This window comes from Anolis sagrei, chromosome 2 (assembly GCF_037176765.1).
Source record: "Anolis sagrei isolate rAnoSag1 chromosome 2, rAnoSag1.mat, whole genome shotgun sequence".
Taxonomy (NCBI): Eukaryota; Metazoa; Chordata; class Lepidosauria; order Squamata; family Dactyloidae; genus Anolis; species Anolis sagrei.
The window spans coordinates 1023827-1043944 of NC_090022.1; the positions used below are offsets into that span (position 1 = coordinate 1023827).

Sequence of the window (20118 nt, forward strand, 5' to 3'; positions counted from 1 at the left end):
ACCTGGCTGCCGCGGGCTGGGTGCCCATAGAAGGGCGGGGCTTTTCGCGGCACTGCGGAGTAGGGAACACTAGAGCCTCCTTCCTTCTCTGCCAAAGGCTAAGCACCGGCCAATAGGAATTCGCCGTCGTCATTGACGTCAACGGTCGCCAGGCAGAAACTCCCCCGAACCCCTTTCTCCGCCCTCCCTTCCTTCTTTCCTTCCTTCTTCTGCCCCTCCGAGAGGGAGGACATTTGCCGGGATGGGCCAATGGGAATGGGCCTCCGCTCGGCGCGTCACCAGTCTCCAGGCAGAGGGAGCGAGCTTCCTTTCTGCTGCCCTGGAGACTAGGACGCAAGGGAAGAACAATGGCTTCCAACTACAGGAAAGGAAGGAGATTCCTCCTGAACATGAGGAAGAACTCCATTGACTATGAGAGAGAGCTGTTCAGCAGTGGAACTCTCTGCCCCGGAGGGAGTGTGGGGGAGGGAGGCTCCTTCTTTGGAGGCTTTTCCGCAGAGGCTGGATGGCCATCTGTCAGGAGGGCTTTGAATGCGATTGTCCTGCTTGTTGGCAGAAGGGGGTTGGGCTGGATTATGGCCCACCAGGTCTCCTCCACCTCCAGGATTCTGTGACTCTCCCCCTTTGCCTCTCTCCTGGACCACCAGAGGGAGTGTGTCCCCATCCATCCCTCCCTCCCTCTTTGCTGGGAAGGAGAGACCCAGACCCCCCAGTCTCTCTCTCTCTCCTGGGATGAGCCCAGGCCTCCTCCTCCTCCCTGACCCACGCCCTCCGCCTGTCCCTCTCCACGGGGTCACGCCCCTCCCTCGGCCCCTCTTCTGCCTTGCCTCAGAGTGGCCGGTCCTTCCCATCGCTGGGCAGAGAGGGGTGGGCTGCCCTCATCCGTGCCCCTCGCCCAGTCCCTCACCCAGCATCCCCAGCAAGTCACGCCCTGCTGCTCTCGTGAGGATCCCGACCTTTCCCTCTTCACCTCTTTCGGTCCCAAGATTCCTGGGCTCTTTGCAAGACCACCACATGGGGTGAAGTGTCCCCACATTCTCCTCTCGCATTTCCAACATTCACTAGAACTTCCCCCAGACATCGGAGAAAGCCTCCCTGGCATCAAGGAGAGAGAAGAGACGTGGTCAGAAGATTAGGAGGAATGTCTTGGTTACAGAGTATCTTGATTTCAGGAAGGTCTTAGGGATGTTTCCGCCGCCTTGGATGGTGATTCTGTCAATGCCCTGGTCGCTCATTGGAATAGGGAGTTGACTAGGGCAATAGACATGATTGCTCCGGAGCGCCCCCTCTTAAGTCGCTGAGCTAAACCATCTCCTTGGTTTAATGAGGAGCTGGTGGAGTTGAAGTGAACAAAGAGCTGGCTAGAGAGCGTGTGGCGGAAAAAGCCCAGCGAGCCAAATCGAACACCCTATGCCTGTATCTAAGGGCATATGGCGTGGCAATAGAGGCCACACAAAATGCTTTCTATTTGGCCAATATTGCGTCCGCAAGGAACTGTCCAGCAGAGCTGTTTCGAGTAGTCAGAGGGTTGTTGAATCCCACCTTGAGTGGGTCCCCTGACGACTCGGCAGCGCGCTGTGAAGAATTTGCTGAGTACTTTGCAGACTCAAAGTATGTTCGGGCTTTGACACCACATAAACGGCAGTCTCTGAGGATGTAACTCAAGCATCTGCTTGTCCAGTTTTGTTGGATTCATTTTGATCTGTTCAACTCGACGAGGTCACCAGGGTTCTTGGGGAGGCGAGGCCTACCACATGCATCCTAGACCCCTGACCTTCCTGGCTGCAGGAGTCACCCATATCCCATGCAGCTGTGGACAAGTCTACATAGGGACCACCAAACGCAGCATTACCCAAACACGCATCAAGGAAGCCATTGAAATCCACAAACATGTGGACAATTTCAACAGAAAGGAAGAAACCATGAAAATGAACAAAATCTGGCTACCAGTATTAAAAAAAAACTCTAAAATTGCAACAGCAAAAACAGCAGAGAGAAAAACAGGCAGGGAAATCTAATCACCTTTCAAGAAGAGTTTGCTCCAGGCATAGTCAGCCCATTGTATGCTAATCAAGGTGGTCAGTTGAAAGATTCACACCTAGCCCAACTTACAAAAGCCCTTTGTCTCACCCTGGTCATTCCACAGATATATAAACCCCTTCTTTCCCAGTTCCAGCAGACCTCACCTCTGAGGATGCTTGCCATAGATGCAGGCGAAACGTCAGGAGAAATGCCTCTAGAACATGGCCATATAGCCCGAAAAAACCCCACAAGAACTGACAGATTTAGATTCTTCAGTTCCCTCCAGTTACCGCCCCTGCTGTTGGAGTCAGGGGGAGAGCTTTAAACTGGCTCCCCTCCTTTCTTCACAACCGTGGACAGCGAGTGGAGAGGGGAGGCCTGGTCTCTGAGAGGTCCCCTCTATCTTGTGGGGTTCCTCAGGGGGCCATTCTCTCCCCTCTGGTGTTTAACATCTATATGCGACCACTTGCTCAGCTGGTTCGAGGTTTTGGGCTGGAGTGTTACCAGTACGCCGATGACACTCAGCTTGTGCTGAAGATGGAAGGCCGACCGGACTCTGTACCCGATTGTTTCCATCAGTGCCTCGAGGCCGTGACTGGATGGCTGCGTGCCAGCAGGTTGAGGGTGAATCCAGCAAAGACGGAGATCCTATGGCTGGGTCAACCGGGCAGTGGGGACGTCCAGTTGCCTACCCTGAATGGTGAGGCGCTATGCCCGTCATCATTGGTAAAGAGTCTGGGAGTCCTTTTGGACCCTCTGCTGACAATGGAGGCCCAGGTCTCCGCCATTAGCAGAACCGCCTTCTTTCACCTGTGGCAGGCTAAACGGCTGGCCCCCTCCCTGTCCAGGGACGACCTAGCTACGGTGATCCAGGCCACGGTCATCTCAAGACTGGACTACTCTAACGCCCTCTACACTGGCCTTCCTCTGTCGGTGATTCGGAAGCTCAAGTTGGTACAAAACGCAGCTGCTCGGCATCTTGCGGGAATTCCGATGAGATGCCACATAACACCAATCTTACTCCAGCTGCATTGGTTACCCATTGAGCACCGGATCATTTTCAAAGGGATGGTACTCACCTTTAAGGCCTTGCATGGTCTGGGGCCGATGTACCTGAGGGACCGCCTCACCCCCTACCAACTCGGATCCCTCCGTTCTGAGGACCAAGATTTATTGGAAGTTCCCAGTTTTAAGACCTTGCGTCTAACAGTAACCAGACGCAGAGCCTTTACAGCAGTGGCACCATCGCTCTGGAATACTCTGCCACCTGAAGTCTGTGCCTTGCGGGACTTACCAGCTTTCTGCAGGGCATGTAAAACATATTTGTTTCGACAGCCTTTGATCTTTGATATTGCTGTTTTAAATTGTGTTCGATTTTAGCCTGTTCTTGTAAGCTGCTCCAAGCCCCAGGGGAGTGGCGGCATATAAGTTTGAATAATAAATAAATAAATAAATAAATATTACATTTATTATTTTACTCCATCATTATTATTATATTTATTATTTTATGTTAATATAATTATTTTTCCCTATTTATTATTATTAATACATTTGTTATTTCACTCTGTTTATTGTTCTTATTATTACATTTATTATTTTACGCTATCATTGTTGTTATTATTACACTTATTAATTTACGCTATCATTACATTTATTATTTCACCCCATTTATTATTATTTATACATTTAACATTTTACTCCATTGTTATTATTATTATTACATTTATTATTTTACCCTATTTATGATTATTGGAAGGATACGTAAGCACATTTACACTGAAGAAGGTTAGAATAATGATTTAATCACAGTTGGACAGTCTTATCTTAAATTACAGTTTTATGCAATTATTCATAAACATTTAATGTCGCGAACCAGATGCCTTTAAGAGCCAGACACACACAGGAGTTCTAATCAAAACAACAGTTTATTAATCAAAGTAACAGGACTTAGAGACACTTGCTTCAGTGCCTCTGGGCAAACTAAAAGGATTGCAGCAACTTGTAGCTTGAAAAACAAACTTGGAAAATAAACCAAATTAAACTGGCAAAAAATCTGGGTTAAACAAGAGTTCCAGCAAAACGCCCCAAAATCACACAGTTTAAAGGTAGCAAACAAACAAGAAGCCGTCATCCAAGAGCAGTCCAAAGTCGAAGGAATCCTAGTAGAAGTCAGTCAAAGTCCAAAGAAGTAACGCCGTCATCAAAGCAGTCCGAGGTCAAGGAGAGGGGAAATCCGCACCAGTCGATACACGAGAATCCAAGCCAGTCGATACACAAAGGATACAGCAACCTGCAGTTCTAGGACCCAAGCCCAACAAGTGAAGCAGCACTGACAAGACCCAAGGCACGAAACTGACACTTTGCCTACTGCAAAGTTCTATTACTCCAGTGCCTTCATTTATCTTACAATTCATCATCCGTTGATAAGTTGTCCTCCACCCTCTCCTCATCGTTGTCAGCTGCCTTAGCCTCTACAGCTGAGCGCCAACACCCGTCCCGCCAACTTTTCCATCTTTTGTCAAGACTTAGGTCTCCCCATGATTGCCTAGTATCACCAGATTGTCAATCCCCAGAAAATCCCTCAAAAGTATTGCTGGACGTGGGTTGCATGCAGACATTTCTAACTTCTTGAACTTGAGTCCAATTCAATGGTTCCCCCTCATCCTCACTACTCCCAGACCCATTACTTCCAGTAAAGCCCATAAAACCCTCATCTTCAGTGGGAGCAGTAAGTATGTCCCAAATCCTCTTTCTTTGATGCTCTTCGCCTGACTCCTGCTCTTGAGTAATCCTCTTGATACCTCTATTCCCATCTCCCTCCTCCTCATCACTCATTTCATTTTCTGAGAAACCTTTGAAGGAGTCTTCGTCTGTAGGTGACATGAATATCTCCCTAATTCTCTTTCTTTGTTGCTCCTCATCCAACACCTGAGCACCTCACTTCCCTCCTCTACTACTATTATCAGTTGTAACGTTGCCAGCAGACTCTACTGCAACATTTAACTTATAGACGCCTCAATTAATGTAATTATATTGGTATCTATTTTTATTTTTTTTCTTGAAATTTACCAGTAGCTGCTGCATCTCCCACCCCCGGCCTTTACTCAAGTCAAGAAGTTTTCGCAATTTTTGTGGTAAAATTAGGTACCTCTTCTTATATTTGGTCGGCTTATACTCAAGTATATACAATATGTGCTTTCTCCTCAGTGTGGGTTCTTTGATGGGTGCACAGACTGTCACTCCGACAGTTCTTTCCACATTCCATGCAGTTATGTCACTTCTCCCCTGTATGGATCCTTTGATGGATACGCAGACTCCCACTCCGACTGAAGCTCTTTCCACATTCCATGCATTTATGTGGCTTCTCCCCTGTATGGGTCCTTTGATGGATACGGAGATCTCCACTCTGACTGAAGCTCTTTTCACACTCTGTACATTTATGTGGCTTCTCTCCTGTATGGGTCCTTAGATGGGAATGCAGATGTCCACTCCGACTGAAGCTCTTTCCACATTCCATGCATTTATGGGGCTTCTCCCCTGTATGGGTCCTTTGATGGATACGCAGATTCTCACTCCGACTGAAATTCTTTCCACATTCCATACATTTATGTGGCTTCTCCCCTGTATGGGTCATTTGATGGGAATGCAGATATCCACTCTGACTGAAGCTCTTTCCACATTCCATGCATTTATGGGGCTTCTCCCCTGTATGGATCCTTTGATGGATACGGAGCTGTCCCCTCTGACTGAAGCTCTTTTCACATTCTGTACATGTATGTGGCTTCTCTCCTGTATGGGTCCTTTGATGGGAATGCAGATATCCACCCCTACTGAAGCTCTTTCCACATTCCATGCATTTATGTGGCTTCTCCCCTGTGTGGGTCCTTCGATGGATATTCAGAGACACACTCTGACTGAAGCTCCTTTCACATTCTGTACATTTATGTGGCTTCTCCCCTGTATGGGTCCTTTGATGGATACGCAAATCTCCACTCTGACTGAAGTTCTTTCCACATTCCATGCAGTTATGTGGCTTCTCTCCTGTGTGGGTCCTTTGATGGATACGCAGATGTCCACTCCGACTGAAGCTCTTTCCACATTCCATACATTTATGTGGCTTCTCCCCTGTGTGGACCCTTTGATGGATACGCAGATCTCCACTCTGACTGAAGCTCTTTCCACATTCCATGCATTTATGTGGCTTCTCCCCTGTGTGGGTTCTTTGATGGGAGCGCAGATATCCACTCTTACTGAAGCTCTTTCCACATTCCATACATTTATGTGGCTTCTCCCCTGTGTGGACCCTTTGATGGATACGCAGATCTCCATTCTGACTGAAGCTCTTTCCACATTCTATGCATTTATGTGGCTTCTCCCCTGTGTGGGTCCTTTGATGGGAACGCAGATGTCCAGTCTGACTGAAGCTCTTTCCACATTCTATGCATTTATGTGGCTTCTCCCCTGTGTGGGTCCTTTGATGGGAATACAGATTTCCACTCTGAGTGAAGCTCTTTCCACATTCAATGCATTTATACGGCTTCTCTCCTGTGTGAGTTCGTTGATGTTTAGTAAGAGAACTTCTCTCAATGAAGAACTTTCCACAATCAATACAATTAAGTTGCTTCTCCCCTGTGTGTGATTTTGACAAGGAATGCAGATTTTCCATTCTTTTACATTTATGATTCAAATATTATGCCAGAACGTCACAGATATGTTCTCCTGAACAGGACAATATTTCCTCTTCTCAGTATTTGTATTGCTGTCATCTTCTTTCCTCTTTACCAAGGCCCTCTTTATACAACACAATCCCACCTTTCCTTCTTGAATACACAGGTTTGTAGCTGGAAATAAATTATCTCCAACTTATTAGTTCTTCTTATCACCGCTGTGTAGTTTAATTGAAGACCGAAGGTAAAGGGCAAAGTGTTCTTCTCAAGGTTCATGCAGAAGTTACCTGCCAAAAGAATGAGAGGAAAAACTCATCAGGCGCGGAAAAAAGAAGAATCTCATGGGAGATGAAGAATAATAATCTAGTGCTGTAGCAGGGGAAGAAGGAGGAAAGATTGGCCCAACTCAGATGAGCCAACTGCCCAAGAAAGATAAATCTCTGTTGAGATGCAAAGGGGATGATGGCACAAGATTCTGTGTATGAGAGATTTACTGCGCTGCAATGTGTTCAGAGTGTAACCCAACCGTTGTAAAGGAAGACCTCTAACAATATGGTCATCAGAGAAAGGTCTAAGGTTGCAAAGCATTTCCTGCCTAGATCACGCTTCCTCACATCCCAATTCAGAACTTGAGTAACCACCTGTACGGGCAGACAATCCCAAGTGGTCAGTCTTGGAAGAAAAATGTTTCATTGTCTTGTGTAGATTTCTCCCAACTCAGGAAAAAATATGTTCCTGCTCCTCTCTTTGCCCACCCCACATTTCTATAGCAAGGCACCTGGAGTGATTATTTATTTATTTGCATTATTTCTACCCCGCTCATATTAGCCCGAAGGCGACTCAGATTGAGAGCACATTAGGCTCTTGACATATTGCATTCTTACAAAACCTATGCCACAAAGGTATGAAACATCAGGCAGAAAAAATGCAAAAAGAAAAACAAAGGAAAATGCAACTTCTACACCGAAACCACAAAAATGGAGGTAGGGATGCAGAAGCACAGGGTGGAAGGCACTCAGCGTAGCAGCAGTACACGAGAGAACGGGTGTAGAGGAGACGGATGGATGGATTGACCTCCAGTGCTAAAGATTATGTTTGTGCTATGGCTCAAGGGGTAGGAGGAAAGCCATCAAGTTCACCGCATCCACTACAGTCCCCTCTTTGGCCCTCAGAGCCCATTTGCAGGGTTTTTTATTGAGGATCACCTGCCAGGTGAGCTGAGTCTGTCATCTGGGTAGTGCCAGGCTTGTTTCCTAAGCAGAGCATTGTATACCATGTGCCACCAGGTAAATGGTCCCCCAATTAACCAGTGAGTTTGTTCATCACAATCAGAAGTACCATGGCTTTCTCCCTACAATAACGGCAGATTGCGGGGCCCACTTTGCCTCCTAGTTTTGGGGAGGGCTCTTCAGTCTCCTGGGAGTACGGCCCCCTCTGAGTCCTGCCTATTGCCCTCCAACGTCTTGGCCCAACTGAGAGCGTCCAGCAGGTGATTCAGCAACACATGGATTACGGCTTTAATTGCCAACAAGGGGACGAGTTGGGCCTGCTTACCTTTCCTGGGATGGCTCAGAACAGGCTTCTAACTGGCTTTCACTGTTTACTTTTTAATAATGTCAAATGTTTAATTTTAATGTGTGTTTTTCAGCTTTAAATTATATCCTGTGTTGCTTTTAGTGTTAGTGATTTTGGGTCTTTTGAGAGAGAGAAAGCAGGATAGAGATGATAATGATGATATAACTCTGTAAATTGCAAGGCTGGGCCTTTGGCCTTTGCCGACCCTTGCGACCATCCCCTTTGACCCCCAGCATGGTCAGATTGGACACGGAGGGTCCGCGATGCCTGGCCTCGCACAGAAGAGGCACCGGAGCAGGGCAAAGGGGCGGGCAGAAGGCACGCAGGGGGACAAGGAGGGGCAAGAGGGGATCTGAGCCCTCTGCCACCTGTAGAGTTGCCTACAATGTTTTAAAAAACAAGGCCCCCTTCTGTGGTCAAAAGCGCAATCCATTCTCTAGCTGCTGAACTGGACCTCCTCAAACATGATATCCCTTCATCCAGATCTTTGGGGCCTCCTTTGGGGCCCCTCCCACATGCCCCCTTCACGGCCCCCTCCTCAATGGGGCAGGAACAGAACCTGGATCTTCAGATGGGGAGAAAGGCTGGTGTTCGGAAGGGCTGCCCACCCCCGGGTCCCTCTGCGCTCCCTTCTTCGCTCTTCTTCAAAGTTAAAGAAAGCATTGAAACATGATTTATGGTTAAGGCCAATATCATGGTAGGTGAGGATGACAGGCCTATTTCCCTTTGATGTGGACGGATCCAGCCCGCCCATCCCTGCCATTCCTTCGTTCATCAGAGCCAGAGAGGGGTCCCTGCCCCACATTCACATTGAGGCATCAACACCGGAATTTATTATTTGAGACATTTACATGCTGCCCTTCTCACCTCAAAGGGGAACCGCTTACAAGCAATATGTAAATACAATCTATCTATATAAAAATGCTCTGTGCATAATGAGTACCTTAAAAACAAAAGAACCAATGAACGGCATCACACCAAATTTGGTAACAAAATGTCTCATAGCACAAGGAGTGACCATCACTCAAAGCATTATGATTTTGTAATTTGGGAGTTGCAGATGCTGGGATTTATAGTTCACCTATTATCAAAGAGCATTCTGAACCCCACCAACGATGGAATTGAACCAAACTTGGCACACAGGACTCCCCTGACCAACAGAAAACACTAGAAGGGTTTGGTGGGGATTGACCTTGAGTTTTGGAGTTGTAGTTTACCTACATCTAGAGAGCACTGTGGACTCAAACAATGCTGGATCTGGACCAAACTTGGCACAAATACTCAATATGCCCAAATATAAACACAGATGGAGTTTGGGGGAAATAGACCTTGACATTTGGGAGTTGTAGTTACTGGGATTTATAGTTTACCTACAATCAGAGAGCATTCCGAACCCCACCACCTACAGAATTGGGGCAAACTTCCCACACAGACCCCCATGACCAACAGAAAATACTGTGTTTTCTGGTGGTCTTTGGTGACCCTTCTGACACCACCCTGGTGACCCCCCCCCCCCCCGGGGTCTTGACTTCCCAGGTTGAGAAATGCTGCCTTAAGACCATCCAGTCTAACTCCCTTCACCAGGACAAGAAAACATAATCAAAGCCCTCCTGACAAAGGGACATCCAGCCATTCTCTCTCACACACATATATGTATATGGCAGATGCAGTATCATAGATTTGAAAGGGACCCTTAAAGAAGGACAATTATACATTGCACGTTCCAGAATAGGCAAACCAGGCAATCTCTACATCAACACTGGCAAAGAGACAAGAAATGTTGTATATCCACAAGCATAAAGAAATTACATATGTTAGAAACCAACACTTTGTCATTACTTCATTTTCCATATCACCAGACTGGGCCACAGCAACGCGTGGCAGGGGACCGCTAGTATATTATATTATGACCATAACACAATATTCATATGATACATTACTATATTGTAGTATACCGTTATACTGTAATATTATTAGTAATATTACATGTAATACAAAATATATAATTATAATATTGTATTATTATTATTAGCATTATATTGTATCACATTATAATATTATCTATATTATATCATTAAATAGTATATTATATTATTAACACAGTGCAGGAGACAAGGTGGAAAGCAGTAGTTTCTGGGGGGAGGGACACACAAGTGATGACACAGGAAGTGAGCAGAGTTCTTGGAAATGTAGTTTAAAGTGGAGCCTTTTGCATTCTCTTCCACAAACTACATTTCCCAGAATCCTCCTGACTGCCTTGTGCCACCTCCTACTCCTCCCTAAAAGTCGTGCTGGGGGAAAACCTGTGTTCATTCTCTAAAGGGATTGAGAGATAGAAAGGGACTGTTGGGGGTTGAATCAACGCTGTGAGGAAAGCCAAGCTGAGAGAGGCAGGAACTCCAAAGATTACCCAAGAAGGTTTTCTATCACTGCTGTTATTTCAAAGACTATTACTCCTGTTATTTCAGGATCTGATCCCGGGTTATTTGGCTGTGTAGACTCACAGAATCCAGTTCAAGGCAGAGGATGTGGGGTCAGATCCTGGGAGAGAGGGAAGTGCGGATCCAGGCCGAATCTTCAGCATTCCAAGCTGGGCAAAGCCAGTCCCGTGAGCCTCGGTTCCAGCGACATTCCTCCCAATGGTTTCCTTGAAGAGCGTGGAAGGCCGGCCTCTTCCTGTCTCCCATCTGTAGGCACACCAGGCGGGTCTCACTCTTTGCCCTGGCCCCCTAATTGGGGGAAGGGGCTCCCTCCCTCCCTCCCTCTCAACCAGTCTCCCTCCTTGGGTCCACTCCTCCCTCGCTGCCCATCCTTGAAGGGTCTGCTTTGGGCAGGGAAGGAAGGAGGGGAGGGGGGCTCCAAGGGGGAGGAATGAAGGGCTGCCGGGGGCCTGCCTGCCTGAGGGAGGGAGGGAGGGTGGGAGGGGGCCCCCTCGGCAGTGCTGCATCACCCAGACTATCAGGGCAGAGAACCCATCTGGTCTGTTACGAGCTGGGTCACATGAGCCTGCACTGCCATTCTGGAAGCAAGAAGACATGGCGGATGGGTGATGTCTAAAGGGATGATGGCCGGAGGAAAAAACACAGAGCTGGCTGAAGGGAGACCAAGGTGGGAAGCTCCTCGCGCGCTATGCATTTCCACCTGGGCTTCCTCAATCTCACTTTCCAGGGCAGTTTTGGAGCCCGAAACCTGGCAGAACTGGTGACCATCTCTGGGAATAGCTGTGTCCATCCAGGAGTATCCCATAGCTCCCCTTCTGACCTCATCCCATGAGTATCTGAGGCCCCCCTCTATCCCAGGACCTGATCCCAGGTTACCTGGCTGCGTAGACTCACATCGTCCACTTCAAAGCAGACCATGTGGGGTCAGATCCAGGCCGAGTCTATAGAATTCCAAGCTGGGCAAAGCCAGTCCTGTGATCCTCGGTTCCAGCGACACGGCTCCCAATGGTTCCCTTGAAGAGCGTGGAAGGCCAGCCTCCCTCTCCCCCCCCCCCCCTCTCTGTGGATACACACTGGGGCAGAGGAGGGTCTCAGTCTTCACGGTGGTCCGCTAATGGAGGGAAGGGGCTCCCCCCCCCACCACCTTCCTTCCTCAGGGCCTCCCTCTCCTCAGGCGCCCTCCTTGAAGGGTCTGCTTTGGGCTGAGGGAGGGGGGGAGGGAGGTGGCCCCTTCGGCACTGCCATACAATCCAGATTATGAAGTCTAATGCCTAAGAGCCAATCCTTTGGATGGGGGGGGGGTCTACCTTTTCCCTTCCCTCCCTGGCCCCTCCCCCTCCTCTTCCCCCCTCCAAGAGGAATTCACCCCACAAAAGCTTCCTTGGGGGCCTGGAACGAAGCGTTAATCCCACCGCTTGTCAACAAAAATGTAAAGAAGCATCGCTAATCTCACTAGATGCCACCAAAATTTATGTGAGGAAGTATTAATCTTCTTTAATGTCACCAATATTCTGTGAGGAACCTTCTTTTAAATATCAATTAAGCTGCCACCAATATGTTTAGAGACGCTGGTTTATGTCTCTGTTTATCCTTAGTTGTGTTGTGAGGTGATTTTGGTAGTGTGGAATGTACCAAGCATAGAAGCAATGGAGGAGGCAGGTTTGAAATACAAAGAGAACAAGTTTTATTGTTAACAGAACGTAATTGTTGCAGTTTTGAGAATTTGAACTTGGCACAAGGCTTGATGTTACAAAATGGCTGGTTTGAGATACTTTCAGGCTTCTGAATGTTACAAATCTACAAACTCCTTCTTTAGTGAAGTGCTTATACTATTTCAGAGTTCCCTATTGTGAATGTCCACACTGTTTGCCCTATACTCGGAACAAACCACTGATCACCAGTCTTTCCTTACTGGCGATCCTTAAAACCCCCTCTGTTAGATTCTTTAACCTAAGTAATCTAACGAGGTAACACCTTCAGCTCTCTTGCTGAAGAAATATTCACAAATTCTAAGAACTGCTGAATTCTCACAGCTTCACAACCACAGAGCCCTAACTGACTCTCCTCTTCCCCGGGTCTCGTCCACCGGACTGGAGCTTAACTGCCACTTCCAAACCTTTTCCTCCTTAAGCTCCGCCCACCTCCTCTGAGGCTTTGTCTTGTCACCATGGCAACCTATCCCTCACAGCTAGGCCATGGCAATAAATGTAATACATAAATGCAGTTTAAATACAGTATAATAAACACTCTATAATAAACATTTCTCTACACCTTCCCCCCCAGAAAAATATTTTTGCACATTTCTTAATCCTAGAATAGCAAAAATAATCCTACATGACATTTAACAATAAATATACATATATCAATTCTGAAAGGGAAATGCATCATAGTTAGGTACATTTCAACTATACATATATACAAACCTTTAACCTATGGAATCCTTGATAAGGCGTCCGCAACTACATTTCGTTTACCTGAAACATGTTTTATGTCAAATATGAAATCTTGTAAACTCAAACTCCATCTTAACAATTTGTTATTGGTACCTTATAGATTTTCTAACCATTTTCATTTGTTGACATATTACATTTATCAGAATGCCAATTTTTACTTAAAACTTCCACAACCTCTCTTCTCTGAGGTAGGGACAATTCTACATTCATATCTACCCGATCTAAGTTTTTGTTCTGTTCACGATCACCCTCCCAAAAAGAAAAGGGATCGGATTCCTCTGCTGAAACAACAAAACATACATTTGCAGATCTTACAACATAAGGCTTCAACATATTTACATGGACTCTTCTTTCTACATTGGATTGTTCATCAAAAATATCATAGTTTATGTGGTTGTGTCTTCTGATGACCTTCCATGGTCCAGACCAATCCAATTGAAGCTTGTTGGCCTTGTTGGGAGATAAAAATAAAACTTCATCTCCGATGTCGAAGACCTTTGGTTTAGCAGTAGAGTCATAATAGTCTTTCTGTTTCTGCTGAGCCGCAAGCAAATGTTCTTGAGCAATGTCTCTAGCCAGCTGCATTGTTGCTTGAAGATCTCTTAAATACTCTGTCACTGGAACAGGATCCTTCGCCGGACTTTCTTCCCAATATTCTCTTAACAGATCTAACGGACCACGAGCTTTCCTTCCATACAGCAATTCAAATGGACTGTAGCCGGTGCTGTCATGAGGGACGGTCCTGTAGGCGAACAGCAGTTGTTGTAACTTGACGTCCCAGTCATAAGGCCTTTCCTGACTGTAAGACTTTATCATTTTGACTAAAGTCTTGTTCATATTCTCAACCAGACCATTTGTCTGCGGATGATATGCTGTGGAAGTCAGGTGTCTAATTCCACATAACTCCAGCAACTTCGACAGAAGCTTGGAAGTAAACTGGGTTCCCAAGTCCGAGACCAGTTCTCTGGGATATCCAGTTCTTCCCCAAATGGACAGCAGGGCATTTGCAATTGTAGTTGTTTCGATGTTAGTCAGAGCTACAGCCTCTGGATATCTTGTGGCGTAGTCAATCATGGTTAAAATGTAACGGTAACCACGTCTGCTTGGTTTACAGAGAGGACCTACAATGTCAATGCCTACTCTGTAAAATGGTTCTCCAATTATTGGCATAGGGATCAATGGAGCTTTAACTTTATCCCTTCCAGTGCTCAATCTCTGGCAGATGTCACAGGATTGGCAAAACTCTTTGATCCTCTGGAACATGCCAGGCCAATAAAAGTTTTTAGTGATCCTTTTCGTGGTTTTTCTTATGCCCAAATGTCCACCTTGAGGGTTTTCGTGTGCCACCCTCATCAGCTGTTCTCTAAAACCTTGAGGCACTACAATTTGACTACATGTCACTGATCTTTCTGTCGAGTTTACACTTTTGGATTCTCTATATAGGACACCATTCTTCAGTATAAACTCGGAGGGCTGTTCTTCTGGCAATACTGTGGGGTTTTGAGCTAAAGCAAATAGAGGCTTCAGAGATCCATCGGCTCTCTGTTCCTGCCGAATCTCCTCAACTCCTCCCGTCTTCTTAACAAGCTCAGCCACTGTAGCGCTGGTTTCTGGGCTCTCATCCCCATCTTGTTGTATGGCAAAACACAGGGCTTTCTGTTCAGGGCTTTTGTTGTTGCATTCTTTCTCCCCACACGCCATCTTACAGAATTTAATCTCCTCAGCCAAATCATTTCCAATTAAACATTGATATGGTATGCCAGGATTGACTGCAAAATCCCACATACCCTTCCATCCTTTATATTCTATTGGCAAGGTCACCACGGGTGTTGGGATCGCGGGACCTAAACCTTTTAATTTTATTTCAGAGGTTGGCTGTTGGAATTTCTGAGGTATTATTTCAGGGTGCGCGATGCATACTTCGGAACCTGTATCTCTGAGTCCTTTCCTGTCTTTGTGATCAATAGAAATGGTTTCTAAGTAGTCCTTAGATGGGCTGCCTGACAGGATAAACAGACATTGTTTCTCTTGAGGCTCTGAGCTTGAACTCTCCTTTGCAACAGTAACCGGTTCTGCCTTTGGTGTTTCTTTCATTTTATTTATAAAGAGGGTTGTTTTCTCCTTCTTTAACAAGGGACATTGATATTTTAAATGATTCCATTCTCCACATTGAAAGCACCGTCGTTTTACCTCAGGAGCAGTTGGTCTTATTACACTCTGCCTCCTATAGGGGGTGTTTTCTATGTCAGCACCCTTTTCTTGCTGTGGGCGCTTTTGTTGTGAATAAAATGGCTGCCTGTTTATTCTTTTGTCATTTGGCAGATCTTCCCCTTTGAATCCTTCTTTCAAGGTTGTTATTTGATCCGCCATACCCGCTGCCTCTACAATCGTGGATGGCTTGCGATCTTGAATCACCCAACGAATTTCATAAGGAACTAATTGGAAAAATTGTTCCAATTTCAAAAGTTCCCTCAGCTGTTGATAATCTTCTACCTCAGACGTCTTTATCCAACTATCGAACAGTTGAGACAATCTAGAGGCCACCTGAGCAAAACTTTGAGTTTTATCTTTCTTTAAAGATCTGAACTTAAATCTATAATATTCCGGAGTCAATCTAAACTCTTGTTGAATCTGTTTCTTAAACAGATCATAGTCTCTATAAGATTCTTCAGGCAACTGTCCATAAATCTGCAAAAGTTTCCCACTTATCTGTGGCCTAAGGTATGTCATCCATTTTTCCTTAGCCACTCCAAAATCACGACAACATCTTTCAAAAGATATTAGGAATTTCTCTGGACAATCGTCCTTGGTATATTTTGGGAATTTCTTCATCAAATCTGGGGTATCCCCTCCAGATCTCCCTTCCTGAACATCACTGGATGTTTGAGACAAAGTCAATCTTTGTTTTTCTAGCTCAAACTCCATTCTCTTCAATTCTAACTCCCGTTCAAATTCTCTCACTCTTTGTCTTTCTTCAAACTCTCTTTGTTTAGCCTCTCTCTCCATCTCCAATTGTTTTTCCTCCATCTCCAATCGTCTCATCTCTAATCGTTTTTCCTCCATCTCCAGTTTGTATTTATAAGCCATTTCTGACATAGGCACTAACTCTGTCTCTGCCTCAGAGCCCGAACTTTCCTCTTGGACTCCCTCTCTTTCTTCAGCCAGCTTTCTCTGCCGCCTGGTAGCCATGTTATCAACAACTTTTACCTCACAACTTATTTTAAAATTAAACTTAAGGCACTCGATTAGTTGTTACACGAATCCCGTCGTCTGCCACCAAAAATGTAACGAAGCGTTAATCCCACCGCTTGTCAACAAAAATGTAAAGAAGCATCGCTAATCTCACTAGATGCCACCAAAATTTATGTGAGGAAGTATTAATCTTCTTTAATGTCACCAATATTCTGTGAGGAACCTTCTTTTAAATATCAATTAAGCTGCCATCAATATGTTTAGAGACGCTGGTTTATGTCTCTGTTTATCCTTAGTTGTGTTGTGAGGTGATTTTGGTAGTGTGGAATGCACCAAGCATAGAAGCAATGGAGGAGGCAGGTTTGAAATACAAAGAGAACAAGTTTTATTGTTAACAGAACGTAATTGTTGCAGTTTTGAGAATTTGAACTTGGCACAAGGCTTGATGTTACAAAATGGCTGGTTTGAGATACTTTCAGGCTTCTGAATGTTACAAATCTACAAACTCCTTCTTTAGTGAAGTGCTTATACTATTTCAGAGTTCCCTATTGTGAATGTCCACACTGTTTGCCCTATACTCGGAACAAACCACTGATCACCAGTCTTTCCTTACTGGCGATCCTTAAAACCCCCTCTGTTAGATTCTTTAACCTAAGTAATCTAACGAGGTAACACCTTCAGCTCTCTTGCTGAAGAAATATTCACAAATTCTAAGAACTGCTGAATTCTCACAGCTTCACAACCACAGAGCCCTAACTGACTCTCCTCTTCCCCGGGTCTCGTCCACCGGACTGGAGCTTAACTGCCACTTCCAAACCTTTTCCTCCTTAAGCTCCGCCCACCTCCTCTGAGGCTTTGTCTTGTCACCATGGCAACCTATCCCTCACAGCTAGGCCATGGCAATAAATGTAATACATAAATGCAGTTTAAATACAGTATAATAAACACTCTATAATAAACATTTCTCTACAGGGCCCCTCTCTCTTATCGCACACATGCCCCCTTCAAGGCCCCCTCCTCAATGGGGGACACACAACCTGGACCTTCAGATTGGGAGAAAGGCTGGTGTTTTATCATTTGGTTATAATTAACTGCGATTGTTTTAACTCTGTATGTATTTATGGTTTTATACTGTGTTATCGATTGTGGCATCAAACTGCTGCCTTTGTTGGCCACTCTGGAGTCCCCCCTCGGGGTTGAGAAGGGCGGGGCAAAAATGCTGTAAATAAATAAATGTTCGGAAGGGCTGCCCATCCCCGGGTCCCTCTGCGCTCCCTTCTTCGCTCTTCTTCCGGGGGACGGATCCAGCCCGCCAATCCCTGCCATTCCTTCATTCATCGGAGCCAGAGTGGGGTCCCTGGCCCACATTCACATTGAGGCATCAACACAGGAAGCGAGCAGAGTTCTGGGAAATGTAGTTTAGGGTGGAGCCTTTTGCATTCTCTGCCACAAACCACATTTCCCAGAATTCCCCTGACTGCCTTGTGCCGCCTCCTACTCCTCCCTAAAAGTCGTGCTGGGGGAAAACCCGTGTTCATTCTCTAAAGGGATTGAGAGATGAAAAGGGATTGTTGGGGGTTGAATCAACTCTGAGAGGAAAGCAAAGCTGAGAGAGGCAGGAACTCCAAAGTTTACTCAATAGGTTTTCTATTACTGCTTTTGCTGTTGTTTCTATTGTTGTTGTTGTTATTTCAAAGACTGAATGAGTCTCCTTCGGAATGAGAAGGAGGCTACAAATGTCATAAATAAATGAATGGGCATCTGTTGGGGTGGTTTGAGTATGCTTTTCCTTCCTGGCAGAGGGGGGCTGGACTGGATGGCCTCTGGGGTCTTCCAATGAAATAGTATTGTTAAGTTTATGTTGGTTAGAATTCCCCAAAATCAGTGAATGCCTTGAACGTTCTCAAACTTGGGGGGGGGGGGGGGGGGGGGGCTGACAGTGGTCTCCCATTGTAGCAAGTTTCATCCCGACAGCTCAAAAACGAGGGAGAAAGGAGCCCTGGAAGCTCCTCCCCCTTGCGCAATTACATAACGAGAACATGACTTGGCCAGAACGCAGCCCGGCTTGACCCCATGTGTGGCACCAGCTCTACAAGTCATGTGGCCTTCCTCAGAGCATCGAATTTGGCAAACAATATTGACGTATGGATGTCTAATTAGAAACAATCGATATTCAAAGACCTCAACTTGGACTTCCAGTTTAGGAATGGCGGCAGACTAAATGATGAAACGCTCTGTCCTTAGTCGTTGGCAAGATTAGTGCCTCCAACAAGGTCAAAATGAGGGCAGGAGTTCACCTGGCTACACAGAAATACGCCCAGGAGAAGTGCGTACTTTGCAAACTTGGCAACAGTGATGTAGATGGGAGAAGCCGTGAGTTTTGGGGGGTCTCCTGGGGGATTGCAGCTCCCTAGATCAGTGGTCTCAACCTGTGTCCCTCCAGGTGTTTTGGCCTACAACTCCCAGAAATCCCACCCAGTTGACCAGCTGTTGAGATTTCTGGGAGTCGAAGGGTAAGACATCTGGGGAACAACAGGCTGAGAACCACTGCCCTAGATGGATGGCCATTGGGGGGAAGCAAGGAGGAGGGACGTGCACGCATATCATCATGTTTTCATCTCTACTGCCAACCCCCGACCCACTTTCCCAACTGGATCCCCTTCCCTCAAAATCTCCTTTTGGAATCAAAGACTATTAAGAGGAGGAGGAGGAAAGGGAACAATGAAGGAGTTTGATTATAACGATACAATACCCTGTTAACCTATTGTATACAAACAGGGATCTCTAACTGATATAGACAAAGAGATAACCCAGAAAACAGGAAGGAAGGAAGGAAGGAAGGAAGGAAGGAAGGAAGGAAGGAAGGAAGGAAGGAAGGGGAGGAGAAACAAGAATGAATGGACAAGCTTGGTTTTTGAAATAAAAGATAAAAGTGGAGTTCTTCTTGTGACGCAAGAGGTCCAGTCTCAGTGCCATAATCATCTATGTAAATAAAAATGTAATGTTTGTTTGTGGGATTAACAAAACTCAAAAACCACTGCACCAATTGACACCAAATTTGGATAACATATACCTAACAACCCAATGTCCTTCACTCAAAATATGTGGATTTTGTCATTTAGAAGTTGTAGTTGCTGGGGTTTATAGTTTACCTACAATCAAAGAGCATTCTGAACTCCACCAACGATGGAATTGAACCAAACTTGGCACATAGGACTCCCATGACAAACAGAAACCACTAGAAGGGTTTGGTGGTATGAAGATGTGTAATTTTATTCTTATGGTTATGTGTTGTTTAAACAGTAGGTAATAAATGGTAAGTATGTAGAATTATATTTTGTTAGAGATGGTGGCTGGCTTGGCCTGAGCTGCCATAGCAACGGGGGTGGAGCCAACTGTCACCTAGCTGCACGGCTGTTTTGAAATAGGCAGTCTGTGACCGTTAGAGTTGCAGGAAGGACTGATTTCTCTAGTGGGAGAATCAGAGAAGAGTCTGTAAGCCGGTGAGCTACAGAGAACACTGAAATCTCTGGGTAGGAGATTCAGGGAACTAATTTGTGACCAAAAGGGTTACAAGAAAGGACCCGGTAGTGATAAAGCTACAGGGGATTATTGATTCTGGGTTAAGAATCAAAGTTTGGCTGGAAGCCAATTCTGTTAAATAAGCCTTTTAGCTTATTTGTTTTATTAGGACAGTTGTCCAGGAAAGATACATCTGTTTACAGAAACCTCTTAAAGTCTGTACCTAAAGTTACTCATGAAACCTTA

General features: G+C 45.7%; 2 protein-coding genes and 1 pseudogene across 3 annotated transcripts in view; all 3 read right to left on the reverse strand.

Moving 5' to 3' along the window:
* LOC132764002 (zinc finger protein 214-like) overlaps positions 1-20118 on the reverse strand; it is a 353977-nt gene that overhangs the window by 319680 nt on the left and 14179 nt on the right. The gene's annotated exons all lie outside the window — the stretch shown is intronic.
* The window catches only part of LOC137096227 (zinc finger protein 665-like), a 45197-nt gene that overhangs the window by 10914 nt on the left and 14165 nt on the right, over positions 1-20118 (reverse strand). The gene's annotated exons all lie outside the window — the stretch shown is intronic.
* LOC132766333 (zinc finger protein 850-like) overlaps positions 5090-20118 on the reverse strand; it is a 72290-nt pseudogene continuing 57261 nt past the window's right edge.